Consider the following 19,869-nt stretch of genomic DNA (forward strand, 5'->3'; position numbering starts at 1 on the left):
CTTTTGATCATATTAGAGGTTTTACTGGAGCTTCTGTCCTGCTAGGGAGGGAAGAGGGTATTCAGGCAACTGCTGCATCATATGTTTGTCAGAGGCCAAACAGTAAACCTAAAAACCCCAGGAAGTGTTTGTCAGTATTCATATATATCTCAACCATTTTTTGCTTTCAACAAAAGAATGTATCTACTGTTTCTAAAGAGCTCCAAGAACACTGAATTGGAATTTTTTTCTGGGTCAAACACACCAAGCACAACTTATAGCACTAAAAGCTCCCTTTAATTTTTTGTATTTATCTTTATCATGTAGTATTTTTTTTAGGGGGGAGGATTATCTTTTAATACAGAACTTAAATATTTTACTACATAGCAACACCGTGTTTTAACCAGACTTGATGAAAAAATTATTGCCTCAGTAATCTCCAACAGTTTTAAATAAATAGTAGTTTAACTAGGTAAACCCACTTTTGTTCCTTGAAAAATCACGTCTTCTCATTTGATATTTGATTATTTAAAATAATTTTCTCTCTAAACTTCTGTATAGATTCAGTAGTTGCTTGTGGCCTCTCTAGTTGCTCTGATGGTCCAGTTGTGACTCCTGTGATGCACTACCACTACTTTGTGCCTAATCCATTTGTTATCGTGGAAAGTTATTACTTTTCCTTTCGTCAAATTTTACTAGGCGAGTGAGTCTTATTCTCCGTACTGGGTAGAATTATAGCAGTGACTAGCAAAACCTCATTGTGTTAAGTATGGCAAAGTGAGTCTAAAATTGTTAATGTTTTAAAGAAAGAACACTGAATAAACTGAATATCAGAATTACAGAGATACTGCCAGTGTTCACACCTTATAACTAGAAATTTCTTGGCTGAGTACAGAGGTTTGGTGTTCAGGATGCAGTGATAAAAAGACTAGCAGGGTTTTAAATATTCAGAATGTTTTAGTACTTTGGACTTTCCTGTATTTATTTTTCTGTATTTCATAGAAGGTGGATAGTAACATGAACACGGAATTTCATCCTCTGAATTTATCAATAAATTAAAAGCTCACTATTACCTTTCTTTGATATTTTTTTTCTTAAACTTCCCATTGTATAATGTTAGAATGATTTTAGGATTCTAGCATCGGATTAAATTTGATTCCTTTTAAGGTATAGTATATAATGAAATCATTAATATTCACTTATAAAACTATTCAAGTATTCATTAAACCATTTGTATTAGCTATCATAACATTTTTGACAAATAATTATTTACTTAGGTGTCAAATACTTTTGCTTGCCTTGCTTAGCATCTGGTCTCCCTTAGATAAATATATAACATAATTTCCAGTTTCTTTCCACTCTCATTTAACTGATACAAATTAAGTCATTTCAATTTTATTAACCAATGATTCTCAAATTACTAGGAAGCACTCATGATTTTTTATATCAAATTAGTTTTTCACCTTTTCAATAATATTAAGCCTCATAATCGCCAAAATGGAATAATTATAAATTATTCAATGCTATTTCTATTTATCTAAAAGGAAAGTCAAAAATCTTGTTATGACCTGTAAGATAAATGATGGCAGGCCCTGCCCAATTTACTCTCCCCAATTTCTTACTATTTATCTCAAACATCATGGATTTTACCAGACACTATTCCATTTAATTTACAACTCTAAATTGTTCACCTTCATGAATTTAAATTGACAGTTCTGTTTCTCTGAGCCTTCCTCCTACAGTAAGATTATGTTAATTCTATATACTCCAAGATTTTATTCCCATTTTGGAGGTTAACCTAGCAATATGTTGAACTTGTAGACATGCAAACATTCAGTTAGGAGTAAAGATAGTGTTGATTGTGTTTCTTTTGAATTGAGTATTAATTCATTATAGAAGATTTTTATTCCTGTAACATGGCTGTTATGACAAGGGATGACATCCAATCACTTTCTAGGTCTGTGTGATACCAGTGGAATACATAGAGCAATTAATCCCAGCATGCAGGAGACAGCAGCATCCATATCTTTTGAGTTCTCTTCAGTCAGTCAGTCAGTCAGTCAGTCAGTCAGGCAGGCAGGCAGGCAGCCAGCCAGCCAGTCAGTCAGCCAGCCAGTCAGTCAGTCAGTCAGTAAGTCAATGGAGTACAAATCAGACAGTTCAGTGCTTAAATATTGGGGAGACAGTGCAGTTGAATACACGCAGTGAAATTGAGTTCAGGTCAGTTCAGTTTATTAAATCATCATAGTAGACAAGGCAATAGAGCAGTTCAGTTCCATTCATTTCATGCAGCAGAGTCAGTTGAATCCAGTGAGTAAAACTTTGCCAGAGTTACTTTGCACTCAAGCAAACCATTTTTTTTTATTTTTCTTTCTTCTTCTTCTTCTTTTTTTTTTTTTTTTGAAAAGCTAAGAGAAGCTAGATTGAATCAGCTTGTAAAGAAATTTGAACCAAAGCACCTGAATTGAACCAGTCAGCTAAAGTTCCTACAGAGCTAGAAAGGGTAAGTTTATTCATCAGTAAGCAAATAAAGTTTACTTTTATAATTTCTAAATGATAGTAATTAAAATGTAGCATTAAGAGAAGTATATATATATATATATATATGTATATATATATATATATATACCTTTTAACATAATTTTTAAAAAGCCACTCAAGTATTCCCCCTAAAAAAATCTTTAAAAATATGGTATATATTAGATACATAGTTTGTTTCAGCTAGAAAAATATTTTCTTAGTTTCATACCTGCCTTCCTAATCTCTGTGGTCTTGCTAACTGCATCTGGACTCAACTACAATGCAAATCATTGTGACATTCTGGAAATAATTTTCTTGATTAAATTATTGAAAACAGAAGGCCCACTCAAAAAATTGGTTGAAACCTTCTAGTGGTAGCTCAGATAAAAGAACATAGAAAATGGAAACATTTTCTATTACTGTTTGACTTCACTCTAGCTGAGAAACTTATCCATCTTATTGTTTTGCTATCCCTTCACTAATTTTTTTTTGTTTAACTCATTTTTAAATTATTTTTTTGGTTATTTTATTTATATTTCAAATCTTGTCCCCCTTCCTGGTTTCCCCTTTACAAAATCCCCCTTGCCACCCCCTATCCCTGGTTCTATGAGGGTGCTCCCCCATGCATCCACCCACTTTTGCCTCCCCACCCTGACATTCTCCTAAACTAAGGCATCCAGTCATCACAGGACCATGCACCTCCCCTCATTTATGCCAGATAAGGCCATCCTCTGCTACATATGCTGCTGGAGGTATAAGTCCTACCATGTGAACTCTTTGCTTGGTGGTTTAATCCTTGAGAGCACTGGGAGCTCTGGTTAGTTGATATTGTTGTTCTTCCTATGCGGTTTCAAACACTTTCAGATTCTTCAGTCTTTCGTCTAACTCCTCCATGGGATCCCCTGTTAAGTCTGATAGTTGGCAGTGAGCATGCACATCTATTTTGGTCACTCTCTAGCAGAGCCTTTCAGGGGACAGCTGTATCAGGTTCCTGTCAGTAAGGTCTTCTTGGCATCAGAAATACTGTCTGGGTTTGATGGCTACATATAGGATGGATCCCCAGCTGGGCCAGTCTCTTCATGGCCTTTCCTTCAGCCTGTGCTCCAATCTTTATCTCTGTCTTTCCTTTAGATAGGAGCAACTCTGGGTTAATATTTTTGAGATTGGTGGGTAGCCCCATCCCTCAACTAGGGGTTTCTCCCCTTTGTTGGGTGTTTCAGCTAATGTTATCTCTGGTGGGTTCTGGGAGCCTCTTGCTTTCCTGGCATTTGGGACTTTCTGGTGTCTACCTCCAGTTCCACATCCCCCACTGCTACACACCTCTGTTCAATTTCCTGACCCACAGTATGTCTCCCCAATCTCATCCTACATCTGGCCATGACCCCCTTTTCCCCCTCTCCTCTCTCCTTCCTGAATCGCTCACTCTCTCTAACTCCCTTGTTTATTTTGTTTCCCCTTCTAAGAAGGAAAGAAGCATCCTCACTTTGGTCTTCCTTCTTCTTGAGCTTCATATCATCTGTGAGTTGTATCATGGGTATTTTGATTTTTGGGGCTAACATGCATTTATCAGTGAGTAAATGTAGGGCATCGGGCATGGAGGGAATAAAGGGAATGGGAAAAAACCCACATCCCACCAGATTTCAGGGCTCTGGGCCGGCAGACGCGGAGGAGTGACACATGCTTTCCATGAGGCCCAGGTGGGTGTCTGGCTATGGGAAGCCATGGACTCCAGCTCGCCGGGGTGGGGGGTGGGGGAAAGAACAAGGGGCAGTCTGAGATCTCTGGACCTCACAGAGGCCAGAGATAATAGGTTTTCGTTCCTCAGCCATCCCACATGCCACTGGAAACCAAGGAAGAGCTGAGAACAAAGTGTGGGCCCTGTGGGCAGCTCAGTCAGCCTCGGGGCTGAAGAGTGTAGAGGGTTGGGGGAGAGGGGGTGCTGGGTGTTTCTCAGGCTGGCAAGAGTCCTTAGTCCAGTCATTGGCTGGAGTACAGGAAGACCTTCCAGAGGGAGGTTATACTAGGCTCTTTAGGGGGAAAGCCTCTCCCATTGCTTACGTATGGAGGACCTTGATGAGCAGAGATGGTCTATGGTTTTAGAGATTTATTGTAGAAAGGCAGAGAGAAAGAAGGTAAAAGAAAGTGAGAGGCCAGCCATGGCCACATGGTGGGAGGGGGGAAGGAAGATCGAGAAGGAGGGCTAGAGATGAGAGTAAGAAAGGTGAGAGCTTAAAAAAGAGTGAGGAGGGTCCAAGCAACCCCTTTTATAGTGGGCTGGGCTACCTTGTTGCCTGGTAACTGTGGGAGCAGCATACCTGATTATTGTCAGGTAACTGTGGTGGTGGCATGTGGGGCTTTGTCTGTGCCACTGATACTCACAGAATTATGGAGTTGGGGACTGTGTGGTATCAGGCACCTGTCTCTGGGAACATGGCTCACTGTTCTATCCCTTGGAGAGTTTTCTACTGGGTCTCCAGAGCAAGCCTTGTTCAACCAAAGCAGGCTGCCTTTCATGGCCCCACAAGTACATACCATATGTGTTCTTTTGTGACTCGGTTACCTCACTCAGGATGATATTTTCTGGTTCCATACTGATTGAAGACTCATAGCTCTTCAGGAAACATATATGCCTCCACTTCCTCATTGATACTCCTGAGCCATTCACCCTCATGAATATCTGAATCTTAGCTTTTATAATCTCTCTCTCTCTCTCTCTCTCTCTCTCTCTCACACACACACACACACACACACACACACACACACACACACACACACACATACTCACTTATCAACCAGTTCTGACCAGTTAGAAAACACTGATCAATGCAAATATATTCAATTATACAAGCATTAAACAATCATTTTATGCTTGTTAAACATATTCTAAAAGTTGAATTGTATGAAAAGGATGTGTTATGTAGGTGAAGTTGAATTTATGGCCAATTAGTGAGGGACCAATTCTTTTGTGTTCAGATTCTATTTTAGAGAACCTGACCTAAGTGTGAGCTCTGGTTAACTAACAGGAGAATGTTTACCACTAGTTTCCAGGTTACAAGCTCTCCCCCCACAAAACCTATATCTAGCACCATTTTTTTAGGTTATTTTCTAAAAAATGTGTACCTACAGGTTAAAAGTCTGCCCCTGACACTTCACTTAATAGCAACCACCAATCAAGAAGTTAAAAAAAAAAAAAAAGATAAGTTTATGGTTTTGATCTCTGCAGCACCAATTATGCTAAAGGCCATAATACAACCACTACAATCAGATTTGTATCTGGCTAGATACACCCTTCTTGCCTCTATAAATAATTGCCTAATATTGGGTTCAAGGCCCCCTCCTGTTTTTCTGCATCAGAGAGGGTGATGTGGCTTAAGCTCAAGCTTAAATAAAGAAACCCTAATGTGATTACATCAGATTTGACTCCCTAATGGTATTTTGGGGCTCATGAAAGTTTCCTGGCACAACATTAGAAATTCTATTCCTGCATAGAGATTGAGGGAAAAGCAGTATATATCTTTTCTGTATCTTTGTTAAGATACATCCATTCTTTTAGCCAATCTTCTTTAGGTATATGGGAAAATGTATTTGAGCTATTGTACTACATAAAACTAGAAAAAAAAGATTATGTATCTTCTCTCTTTGCTAATGTATGTCACCTCCTTTACTCAATTCCTTCTAAGCCATATGAGAAAATGAACTTGAATAATTACATCAAAAATTGTAGATATTTTAGAGAGTATGTGTGGAAATAATGTTGAAATAATTATTCATTGACTAAAAATAATAAAAATCCAAAACTGATTTAAAATCATAAAAGCTCAAATATGCATGAAAGTGGGAGAATATCATTCCAAGTTTCTTTCCACTGCTACTCATGTGGCAAGACTATTCAGTTTTATCTTCATTCTTCTCAGCATATGTAAACAATTTTCATTTAATAGTTTATACAGTTCACATTTTAATATGAATAGCTTGTGAATTTGAATTTCATGTTAAGTACTCAACCTAAGTTCAAAATAATGAGGTAATAGTTAACTTCAACAGTTATTTCAGCTATCTTTCATTTGAATGAATTACTTTGCATTTTAAACTGCAGAATTTGGGGGAAAGTTTACTTAAAGCACCAGAGAATCTCTTTGTGTGTTAAGTGTTTTTTTGTTTGTTTGTTTGTTTGTTTAAATTTACTTTGATGATGAAATGACTTTTGGCCTTATTTCAAATATACAATACTAAAATTTGTCTAATTTGCAAAAAATAGTTTTAAGTAAAAATTTTGTAGCACTTGGAATTCTATTATGACCTCATGTATTGTTCAGGTTGTTTAATAAAGTTTATTTCAGATCATTTACTGTGTCTCAAGAATGAGTTTTAGAATACACCATAAAGAGAAAATTGGAGAATGTGAACTTTCTTGATACTACAGATTATAAGATATGATTTTGCTTCATAATTTTAGAAGCAAAATTCTCAGTTGTTAAATCTAAATGTGTACTTGTTCCAACATTGCCTGTCACTATATTTACTTTGCAAGCAATTTTACATGTCCTTAAATCATACAGTTGTGCCATGGCCAGAAGGGAATAAGGCCTGTGGCAAATAACCCAGGGCAGCTGCCCAAGATAATCACACTTGAAGACAAATGATATGGCAACTGTTCATAGCATTCTTGTGCTATAATTAAAGATGGCAAGTACAGAGCTGAATTTTAATTATGCTTAGGAAATCAGAATACTCAATGCTTTTAGAGTTGCCCTTATACTCCACAAACAGAGGATGTAAAGAAGGCATTTTAAGCCATGATCATAGCATACAGCTATTTGGCAATATTATGACCCCTCTTTTCTATTTAGAAATTGTGGTATTGCTCAAAATTTTCAACTATAATTCCTAAATTGACATATGATTGGCACAGTATTTGTTTCTTTTGAGAACAACAATCTTGAAAAGTTATATGATAAATGCCAAAGAGAAACTAAGAGATAATAAATCAACTTTTTAAAAATAACATAGTGAGTTACAGGCTGAGTTTCTCTGAACTAAAATGCTTGGGGCAAAAATTTTTTTGGATTTGAGACATTATTGAACTTTGGACAATTTGAATATACATATATATATAGATCAGGAAATGCTATGAAGATGGGACCCATGTTTCATGACAATGTTCTTTAATGTCTTTATATGCATTATACATACAGGTTAAAGATAAACTTACATGATATTTAAGTATACTTGAGTTATGAATATAATTTGTAAAATATAGTCAGTTGTCAATGATTCACTTGTAAAATCATGTTGGAGGAAAACATGTTTCAGACTTTAGTGGATTTGGGAGTTTAGATTTTGGAGTTAGAAATATTCTACCTATAAGTAGTGACATTATCCATTGTATATGTCTTCCTCTTACATTACTTTCATTAAACCACACCAGGAAATGGAAAGTATGGACTTAAAAAACTATGTACGTTAATGAAATTAAGTATTTCAGTCTGAATTAGTGTCTTAGTCAGGGTTTCTATTCCTGCACAAACATCATGACCAAGAAGCAAGTTGGGGAGGAAAGAGTTTATTAGGCTTACACTTCCATACTGCTGTTCATCACCAAGGAAGTCAGGACTGGAACTCAAGCAGGTCAGGAAGCAGGAGCTGATGCAGAGGCCATGGAGGGATGTTCTTTACTGGCTTTCCTCAAATGGCTTGCTCAGCCTGCTCTCTTATAGAATCCAAGACTACCAGCCTAGGGATGGTCCCACCCACAAGGAGCCTTTCCCCCTTGATCACTAATTGAGAAAATACCCCACAGCTGGATCTCTTGGAGGCATTTCCTAAACTGAAGCTCCTTTCTCTGTGATAACTCCAGCTGTGTCAAGTTGACACAAAACTAGCCAGTACAATTAGTAATTGGCCTACCCATAATATTTCATGTTCTTATTATTTTTCAGAGCACAAAGAAAAGTATCATATATACAACTTTTTGTTAATTTAGTATTACTATATTGCTATTAAAATTGAATGTGTGTATTAATTTTGCATTTTATTATAGATCACAGCAGTATTGATAATATTCCAAGAAAATTTGTTTTAAAATTCATCAGATACTCAGAAGCAATGGTATTTCAGATAAAGCCTAGAAGAATTATTACTGCTAGGTCTCATTCTGGGTTTAACTTATTTACTTGCATCTGTTCAACTACTGTTAAGAATGTATAAATATGTTACATTTTCGCAAATTTAAATGATCAAAATCTGGGTATATTTAAATAACATTTCTGACTTTACAAAAAAAATAGTTGGTAAAATTAAGTTCAGTGCCTACTTACTGTTTTTTTTAATCTGCATTTAAAGATGATAGAATTATGGATAGTTAGAAAAATTAGGATTAGTAGAGAGTACATGTTGAATTTGAGATATGATATATGACATTCCAATGAATAACAGATCATAGTGCTTTTCAATTTGCTATTTCTGGAAGTTATCAATTTATTATTTTAGAATAGAAAGTAGAAGCTGTAAAAATGATTTTATATAGTAAAAGAATTATTCAGTTTTGAAAGTATCCTTTATTTGTTGAAAATCCTTGAATGAACTGTTTTCTAATACCTAATGCCATTTCATCCTTGTCATCTCCGGGACACCATATGACAGAAATGCCTGACATGTATATATCAAGTCAGAGACCATTTTGGAAGGGAAACAGCAGTCTTTGTTTTGATTTTTTTTTCATTATTTGGTGTTAGTTTTCATTATAAAACTGAATCAAACTAGAATCACTTGGGAAGAGAACACCCATTAATAAATGTATTTCTTTGTATTGGCTTGTAGGTATGTCCATGTGACATTTTCTTGATTGCTAACTGTTGTAGAGTGCTCATAGTAGGTGGTTCTATCACTAGGAAGGTGTATCTGCACCATGTAAAAAAGCTAGATCAGCAGATCCTGGGAAAAATCCAGTAAACTGGATTCTTTCATAATTCATTTCTTTACTCCTGCTTGGGTTCCCGTTCTTACTTCCCTTAGTGATGGATTGTTACCTGGAACAGTAAGCCAAATACAACCTTTCCTCTCCAAGTTACTTTGGGTGATGATGTTTTTCATAGCAACAGAAAGCACTCTAGAACATACATGAATAATTATACACAAACTGGTAAGATGTTAAATCACTTTAACAAACAAATCGTCTCATTATCTTTAGTTTACATCTACCTAGTGTCTGCATTATCCTTGAGTTATATCAGAAATTCATACCTATAATTTTGTGTATCTTTTGCTCTTTCCTAGAGCACAGTTCTTTTCATTTTCAATAAACCGGATTTTCCTCTATACTGAATTTAATTAAATTTCTTTTCTTCTTTATTTCTTTTTCTTAAATTTATTTTTTTTTCCATTTTTTATTAGGTATTTAACTCATTTACATTTCCAATGCTATACCAAAAGTCCCCCATATCCACCCACCCCCACTCCCCTGCCCACCCACTCCCCCTTTTTGGCCCTGGTATTCCCCTGTACTGGGGCATATAAAGTTTGCAAGTCCAATGGGCCTCTCTTTCCAGTGATGGCCGACTAGGCCATCTTTTGATATATATGCAGCTAGAGTCAAGAGCTCCGGGGTACTGGTTAGCTCATAATGTTGTTCCACCTATAGGGTTGCAGATCCCTTTAGCTCCTTGGCTACTTTCTCTAGCTCCTCCATTGGAAGCCCTATGATCCATCCATTAGCTGACTGTGAGCATCCACTTCTGTGTTTGCTGGGCCCCGGCATAGTCTCACAAGAGACAGCTACATCTGCGTCCTTTCAATAAAATCTTGCTAGTGTATGCAATGGTGTCAGCGTTTGGATGCTGATTATGGGGTGGATCCCTGGCTATGGCAGTCTCTACATGGTCCATCCTTTCATCTCAGCTCCAAACTCCGTCTCTGTAACTCCTTCCATGGGTGTTTTGTTCCCAAATCTAAGGAGGGGCATAGTGTCCACACTTCAGTCTTCATTCTCCTTGAGTTTCATGTGTTTAGCAAATTATATCTTATATCTTGGGTATCCTAGGTTTGGGGCTAATATCCACTTATCAGTGAATACATATTGTGTGAGTTTCTTTGTGAATGTGTTACCTCACTCAGGATGATGCCCTCCAGGTCCATCCATTTGCCTAGGAATTTCATAAATTCATTCTTTTTAATAGCTGAGTAGTACTCCATTGTGTAGATGTACCACATTTTCTGTATCCATTCCTCTGTTGAGGGGCATCTAGGTTCTTTCCAGCTTCTGGCTATTATAAATAAGGCTGCTATGAACATAGTGGAGCATGTGTCCTTCTTACCTGTTGGGGCATCTTCTGGATATATGCCCAGGAGAGGTATTGCTGGATCCTCCGGTAGTACTATGTCCAGTTTTCTGAGGAACCGCCAGGCTGATTTCCAGAGTGGTTGTACAAGCCTGCACTCCCACCAACAATGGAGGAGTGTTCCTCTTTCTCCACATCCTCGCCAGCATCTGCTGTCACCTGAATTTTTGATCTTAGCCATTCTGACTGGGGTGAGGTGGAATCTCAGGGTTGTTTTGATTTGCATTTCCCTGATGATTAAGGATGTTGAACATTTTTTCAAGTGCTTCTCTGCCATTCGGTATTCCTCAGGTGAGAATTCTTTGTTCAGTTCTGAGCCCCATTTTTTAATGGGGTTATTTGATTTTCTGAAGTCCACCTTCTTGAGTTCTTTATATATGTTGGATATTAGTCCCCTATCTGATTTAGGATAGGTAAAGATCCTTTCCCAATCTGTTGGTGGTCTTTTTGTCTTATTGACGGTGTCTTTTGCCTTGCAGAAACTTTGGAGTTTCATTAGGTCCCATTTGTCGATTCTCGATCTTACAGCACAAGCCATTGCTGTTCTGTTCAGGAATTTTTCCCCTGTGCCCATATCTTCAAGGCTTTTCCCCACTTTCTCCTCTATAAGTTTCAGTGTCTCTGGTTTTATGTGAAGTTCCTTGATCCACTTAGATTTGACCTTAGTACAAGGAGATAAGTATGGATCGATTCGCATTCTTCTACACGATAACAACCAGTTGTGCCAGCACCAATTGTTGAAAATGCTGTCTTTCTTCCACTGGATGGTTTTAGCTCCCTTGTCGAAGATCAAGTGACCATAGGTGTGTGGGTTCATTTCTGGATCTTCAATTCTATTCCATTGGTCTACTTGTCTGTCTCTATACCAGTACCATGCAGTTTTTATCACAATTGCTCTGTAGTAAAGCTTTAGGTCTGGCATGGTGATTCCGCCAGAAGTTCTTTTATCCTTGAGAAGACTTTTTGCTATCCTAGGTTTTTTGTTATTCCAGACAAATTTGCAAATTGCTCCTTCCAATTCGTTGAAGAATTGAGTTGGAATTTTGATGGGGATTGCATTGAATCTGTAGATTGCTTTTGGCAAGATAGCCATTTTTACAATGTTGATCCTGCCAATCCATGAGCATGGGAGATCTTTCCATCTTCTGAGATCTTCTTTAATTTCTTTCTTCAGAGATTTGAAGTTTTTATCATACAGATCTTTCACCTCCTTAGTTAGAGTCACGCCAAGATATTTTATATTATTTGTGACTATTGAGAAGGGTGTTGTTTCCCTAATTTCTTTCTCAGCCTGTTTATTCTTTGTATAGAGAAAGGCCATTGACTTGTTTGAGTTTATTTTATATCCAGCTACTTCACCGAAGCTGTTTATCAGGTTTAGGAGTTCTCTGGTAGAATTTTTAGGGTCACTTATATATACTATCATATCATCTGCAAAAAGTGATATTTTGACTTCCTCTTTTCCAATTTGTATCCCCTTGATCTCCTTTTGTTGTCGAATTGCTCTGGCTAATACTTCAAGTACTATGTTGAAAAGGTAGGGAGAAAGTGGGCAGCCTTGTCTAGTCCCTGATTTTAGTGGGATTGCTTCCAGCTTCTCTCCATTTACTTTGATGTTGGCTACTGGTTTGCTGTAGATTGCTTTTATCATGTTTAGGTATGGGCCTTGAATTCCTGATCTTTCCAAAACTTTTATCATGAATGGGTGTTGGATCTTGTCAAATGCTTTTTCTGCATCTAACGAGATGATCATGTGGTTTTTGTCTTTGAGTTTGTTTATATAATGGATTACATTGATGGATTTTCGTATATTAAACCATTCCTGCATCCCTGGAATAAAACCTACTTGGTCAGGATGGATGATTGCTTTAATGTGTTCTTGGATTCGGTTAGCGAGAATTTTATTGAGGATTTTTGCATCGATATTCATAAGAGAAATTGGTCTGAAGTTCTCTATCTTTGTTGGATCTTTCTGTGGTTTAGGTATCAGAGTAATAGTGGCTTCATAAAATGAGTTGGGTAGAGTACCTTCTACTTCTATTTTGTGAAATAGTTTGTGCAGAATTGGAATTAGATCTTCTTTGAAGGTCTGATAGAACTCTGCACTAAACCCATCTGGTCCTGGGCTTTTTTTGGTTGGGAGACTATTAATAACTGCTTCTATTTCTTTAGGTGATATGGGACTGTTTAGATGGTCAACTTGATCCTGATTCAACTTTGGTACCTGGTATCTGTCCAGAAATTTGTCCATTTCGTCCAGGTTTTCCAGTTTTGTTGAGTATAGCCTATTGTAGAAGGATCTGATGGTGTTTTGGATTTCTTCAGGATCTGTTGTTATGTCTCCCTTTTCATTTCTGATTTTGTTAATTAGGATTTTGTCCCTGTGCCCTTTAGTGAGTCTAGCTAAGGGTTTATCTATCTTGTTGATTTTCTCAAAGAACCAACTCCTCGTTTGGTTAATTCTTTGAATAGTTCTTCTTGTTTCCACTTGGTTGATTTCACCCCTGAGTTTGATTATTTCCTGCCGTCTACTCCTCTTGGGTGAATTTGCTTCCTTTTTTTCTAGGGCTTTTAGATGTGTTGTCAAGCTGCTAGTATGTGCTGTCTCCCGTTTCTTCTTGGAGGCACTCAGCGCTATGAGTTTCCCTCTTAGAAATGCTTTCATTGTGTCCCATAGGTTTGGGTACGTTGTGGCTTCATTTTCATTAAACTCTAAAAAGTCTTTAATTTCTTTCTTTATTCCTTCCTTGACCAAGGTATCATTGAGAAGAGTGTTATTCAGTTTCCACGTGAATGTTGGCTTTCCATTATTTATGTTGTTATTGAAGATCAGTCTTAGGCCATGGTGGTCTGATAGGATACATGGGACAATTTCAATATTTTTGTATCTATTGAGGCCTGTTTTGTGACCAATTATATGGTCAATTTTGGAGAAGGTCCCGTGAGGTGCTGAGAAGAAGGTATATCCTTTTGTTTTAGGATAAAATGTTCTGTAGATATCTGTTAAGTCCATTTGTTTCATAACTTTTGTTATGAGTAGCCATTTTAATATCGGATAAAATCGACTTCCAACCCAAAGTTATCAAAAAAGACAAGGAGGGACACTTCATACTCATCAAAGGTAAAATCCTCCAAGAGGAACTCTCAATTCTGAATATCTACGCACCAAATGCAAGGGCAGCCACATTCATTAGAGACACTTTAGTAAAGCTCAAAGCATACATTGCACCTCACACAATAATAGTGGGAGACTTCAACACACCACTTTCTTCAAAGGACAGATCGTGGAAACAGAAACTAAACAGGGACACAGTGAAACTAACAGAAGTTATGAAACAAATGGACCTTTTTCTTAAATTTAAACTGTAAATCATGAATTTGCTTGGGTAGAGGTCTGTGAAAATAACCCCAAAGACATCTTTTGGTTACGGTTTTGAATGGACTTGCTTCCCCATCATGCCTACTATTGGTAGATTACATAGCATAATAAAAGAATAAGAAATGATTTATCATAAATCAGTATTTATGATTAAGTGAATAAGCTAAAAGGAGAAATTAAGAGAAAATAAAAAAATGGATTAAATCATTTAAGAGATAGAAATTAGAGCTTATATTGCTAGATAAATATGGTATGAAAAAGATATTTTGTCTTAGTTTGAGTGAAAATAAGTTGTCACATATAAAAGATAAGCTGATACTTGGTTTATTTGAATTTAATGTATATGAGAATACAGTAGGGATAAGACTCCAAAACTCTATTTAAATTTTTTCTAAGGCTATGCTTTAAATTTTGAAAGTATTTTCTATTTTACATATGTGTGTATGTGTACGCACATTTGGGTATATGTGTCATGGCATACACGTGGAAGTCAGAGGAAAACTTGCTGTATTCCAGGTGTCTGTTCTCACTTTCCACTCTGTAGGATAAAGAGATTTAACTCTAAATGTGAACAATAGTACCAAGCAACTTTGCCTACTGTGCCATCACAATAGCAGGGGAGATTTTAATTCAGTTTATACAGTGATAAGCATGGAGCATTAGAGGCCTTGTGATGAAAGGAATTTTTTATGAATATGACCAAGTTTTAGATCCAAGATATATATTAATAAGGGATGTATTATAGCAAGTATATGCATGGCATCACATTAATTTAGCTAAGATTGTAAGAATGCCACAAAATTGGACAATGGGACAAGAAACAATTTCCTGTTCTTGAATCCTGAGTCTCTCAGAAATCAGTCCACTTAGGAGAACATGCAGGCAACAAAAGCAACAAAGCTTCTTAGACAGGGAACCTTCAGGCCTTCATCCTTAGCAAGGAGGCAGAGCTGAGACCAAGACCTCTGCACAGCTTTCCCACCAAAAGAGAGACAGCTTCTAGGGAGGATCTGACCCCGGAACTCAGGTGAGATCGCCATATTGTATCCCAGGTCTCTCAGAGAACAGTCCATGCAGAAGAGTACACAGGCCACAGACTTGGTCAGGGACGCTTCAGACCTTCATCCTCAGCAAGGAGGTAGAGTTGAGCTCCAGACTTCTGTGAAACTTTCTTGGCAGAGGAGAGCTTGTCTGCACAGAGTGCTCTGACCACTGGGATTCAGGAGAGAGTTGGAACCTCAGGAGTACTGATAGAGGCTACTAGAATCACAGGAGGAACCAGCTTCAGACAGAGACAGACAGCTAGAATATATAACACTAGAGATTACCGGATGGCAAAAGACAAACCTAAGAATCTAACTAAAAGAAATAAAGACCACTCAGCATCATCAAAACGCGGAACTCCCACCACAGCGAGTCCTGGATACACCAACACACCGAATAAGCAAGGTTCAGAGTAAAAATCATATCTCATGATGTTGGTAGAGGATTTTAAGAAGGGCATTAATAACTCTCTTAGAGAAATGCAGGAAAACACTGCTAAAGACTTAGAAGTACTTAAAGTGGAAGCAGAAAAATCCCTTAAAGAATTACAGGAATATACAAACAAACAAGAAATGGAATTGAATAAAACCATCCAAGATCTAAAAACGGAATTAGTAACAATAAAAAAAAAAAAAAAGGCAGACAACTCTGGGTATAAAAATATGAGGATAGAAATCAGGAACCATAGATGTGAGCATCAGCAACAGAGTTTGAGAGATGTAAGAGGGATTCTCAGGTGCAGAAGATTCCATAGAAAACATGAACACAACAATCAAAGAAAATGCAAAATGAAAAAAGATCATAAGTCAAAACATCCAGGAAATCCAAGACACAATGAGAAGACCAAACCTAAGGATAACAGGTATAGGCGAGGATGAAGATTTTCAAATTAAAGGGCCAGTAAATATTTTCAAAAATTATAGAAGAAAATTTCTGTAACCTAAAGAAAGAGATCCCTATGAACATACAAGAAGCCTACAGAACACCAAATAGACTGGACCAGAAAAGAAATTCCTCCTGACACATAATAATCAGAACAACAAGTGCAGTAAATGAAGATAGAATATTAAAAGCAGCAAGGGAATAAGGTCATGTGACATATAAAGGCAGAGCTATTAGAATTACACCAGACTTCTCACCAAAGACCATGAAAGCCATAAGGTCCTCAAAAGATGTTATACAGACCCTAAGAGAAGACAAATGCCAGCTCAGGCTACATTACCCAACAAAACTCTCAATTACCATAGGTGGAGAAAACAAAGTATTCTGTGACAAAACCAAATTCACACAATATTTTTCCATGAATCTAGCCCTTCAAAGGATGATAATGGGAAAACTTCAACACAAGGAGGGAAATTACTCCCTAGAAAAAGCAAGAAAGTAATCCTTCACCATACCTAAAAGAAGATAGGCACAAGAGTAGAATCTCAACTCTAACAATAAAAATAACAGGAAGCAACAATTATTTTTCTTCATATCTTTTAATATCAATAGACTCAATTCCCCAATAAAAAGGTATAGACTAACAGACTGGCTACACAAACAGGACCCAACATTTTGCTGCTTACAGGAAAAACACCTCAGGGAAAAAGAGAAATACTACCTCAGAGTAAAAGGCTGGAAAACAATTTTCCAAGCAACTTGTCCGAAGAAACAAACTGGAGTAACCAATCCAATAAAAAAAAAATCAATTTCCAGCCCAAAGTTAACAAAAAAGACAAGGAGGGGCACTTCATATTCATCACAGGTAAAATCCTCCAAGATGAATTCTCAATTCTGATTATCTATGCTTCAAATGAAAGGGCATCTACATTCATTAAAGGATCCAGAGTAAAGGACAAAGCACACATTGTACCACACACAATAATAGCGAGAGACTTTATCACCAGACTCTCAGTAATGGACAGATCCTAGAAAAAAACTAAAGAAAGACACATCGAAACCAACAGAAGTTATGAAATAAATGGATCTAACAGATATCTACTGAGCATTTTACCCTAAAACAAAAGGATATACCTTCTCAGCACCTCATGGAACCTTCTCCAAAATTGAGCATATAATTGGTCACAAAATATGCCTCAACATATACAAAAATATTGAACTTATTCCATTCATTGTATCAGATCATGAAGGACTAACGCTGATCATCAATAACAACATAAATAATAAACAACCAACATTCAAGCATAAGCTGAATGACAATCTACTCAATGATAACTTGGTCAAGGAAAAAATAAAGAAAGAAATTAGACTTTTTAGAGTTTAATGAAAAAGAAGCCACAACATACCCAAATGTATGGGACACAATGAAAGCATTTTTAAGAGGAAAACTGATCTGAGTGCCTCTGAAAAGAAAGTAGAGAGAACATACACTAGCAGCTTGACAGCACACTTAAAAGCTCTAGACTAAAAGGAAGCAAATTAACCCAAGAGGAGGAGAAGGCAGGAAATAATCAAACTCAAGGCAGAAATCACCCAAGTGTAAACAAAAAGAACTATACAAAGAATCAACCAAACCAGGACCTTTTTAATTTTATTTTTATTGTTATTTTTTTTTTTTTGGAAAATCTTCAAGATAGATATACCATTAGCAAGACTAACTAGAGGGCACAGGGACAGTATCCTAACAAACAAAATCAGAAAGAAAAGGGAGACATAACATCAGAACCTAAGGAAATCCAAAACATCATCAGATTCTACTATAAAAGCCAATACTCAACAAAACTGTAAAACCTGCTTTAAATGGACACATTTCTAGACAGATACCAGGTACCAAAGTTAAATCAGGATCAGATTAATGATATAAACAGTCCCATATCACCTAAAGAAATAGAAGCATTCATTAGTAGTCTCCCAACCAAAAAATGCCCAGGACCAGATGGGTTCAGTGCAGTTCTATCAGAGTTTCAAAGAAGACCTAATATCAATTCTCCTCAAACTATTCCAAAAAATAGAAACAGAATATACTCTACCCAATTCACTCAATGAAGCCACAATTACTCTGATTCCTAAACCACATAAAGACCCAACAAAGAAAGAGAACTTCAAAATACCTTATGAATGTCGATGCAAAAATACACAATACATTTCTTAGAAACCAAATTCAAGAACACATCGTAGTGATGATCCATCATGATCAAAAAGGCTTCATCTCAGGGATGCAGGGATGAGTTTATATGCACAAACATATCAAGATAATCCTCTATATAAACAAACTCAAAGGAAAAAAAAAAACACACATGATCTTCTTCTTGGTTGCTGAGAAAGCATTTGATAAAATCCAATACCCATTCATGATAAAAGACTTGGAAAGATCAGGAACTCAAGGCCCACACCTAAACATAATAAATGCAATATACATCAAACCAGTAGCCAACATTAAACTAAATGGAGAGAAACTTGAATCAATCCTACTAAAAACAGGGACTATACAAGGCTGCCCACATTCTCCTTACATATTCAATATAGTACTTTAAGTCCTAGCCAGAGCAATTAGACAACAAAAGGAGAACAAGGGTAGACAAATTGGAAAGGAAGAAGTAAAAATATCACTATTCGCAGATGATATAATAGTATATATAAGTGCCCCCAACATTTCACCAGAGAGCTCCTAGACCTGATAAACAGCTTCAGTGCAGTAGCTGGGTAAAGTTAATTCAAAGAAATCAGTGGCATTTCTCTACACCAAGGATAAACAGGCTGAGAAAGAAATTAGGGAATCAGCACCCTTCAAAATAGTCACAAATAATATAAAATACCTTGGCGTGACTCTAACTAAGGAAATGAAAGATCTGTATGATAAGTACTTCAAGTCTCTGAAGAACGAAATCTAAAAAGATCCCAGAAGATGGAAAGAACTCCCATGCTCATGGATTGGCAGGATCAATATAGTCAAAATGGCTATCTTGATGAAAGCAACCTACAGATTCAATGAAATCACCATCAAAATCCCAACTCAGTTCTTCATAGAGTTAGAGAGGGTAATTTGCAAATTCATCTGGAATAACCAAAAACCTAGGATAGGAAAAACTCTTCTCAAGGATAAAAGAACCTCTGGTGGAATAATCATGCCTGACCTCAAGCTGTACTACAGAACAACTGTGATAAAAACTGCATGGTACTGATACAGAAAGAGACAGAGAGACTAATGAAATAGAATTAAAGGAAGAGAAGTGAACCCACAAATCTATGGTCAGTGGATCTTTGACAAAGGAGCTAAAATCATCCAGTGGAAAAAATACAGCCTTTTCAACAATGCTGGCTCAAATCCTGGATATCACATAGAAAGAATGCAAATTGATCCATTCTTATCTCCTCGTACAAAGCTCAAGTCTAAGTGGATCAAGGAATTCCACGTAAAACCAGAGACACTGAAATTTATAGAGGGAAAAGTTTGGGAAATCCTCAAAGATATGGGAACAGGGGAAATATTCCTGAATAGAACATCAATGGCTTTTGCTGTAAGATCAAGCATCAACAAATGGCACTTCATAAAATTGTAAAGCATCTGTAAAGTAAAAGACACTGTCAATAAGACAAAAAGGCTACCAAGAGATTGGGAAAGGATTTTTAACAATCCTAAATCCAATAGGGGACTAATATCCAGTACAT

The sequence above is a fragment of the Mus musculus genome, chromosome X (genome assembly GCF_000001635.26).
Source record: "Mus musculus strain C57BL/6J chromosome X, GRCm38.p6 C57BL/6J".
In the NCBI taxonomy this organism is placed as follows: Eukaryota; Metazoa; Chordata; class Mammalia; order Rodentia; family Muridae; genus Mus; species Mus musculus.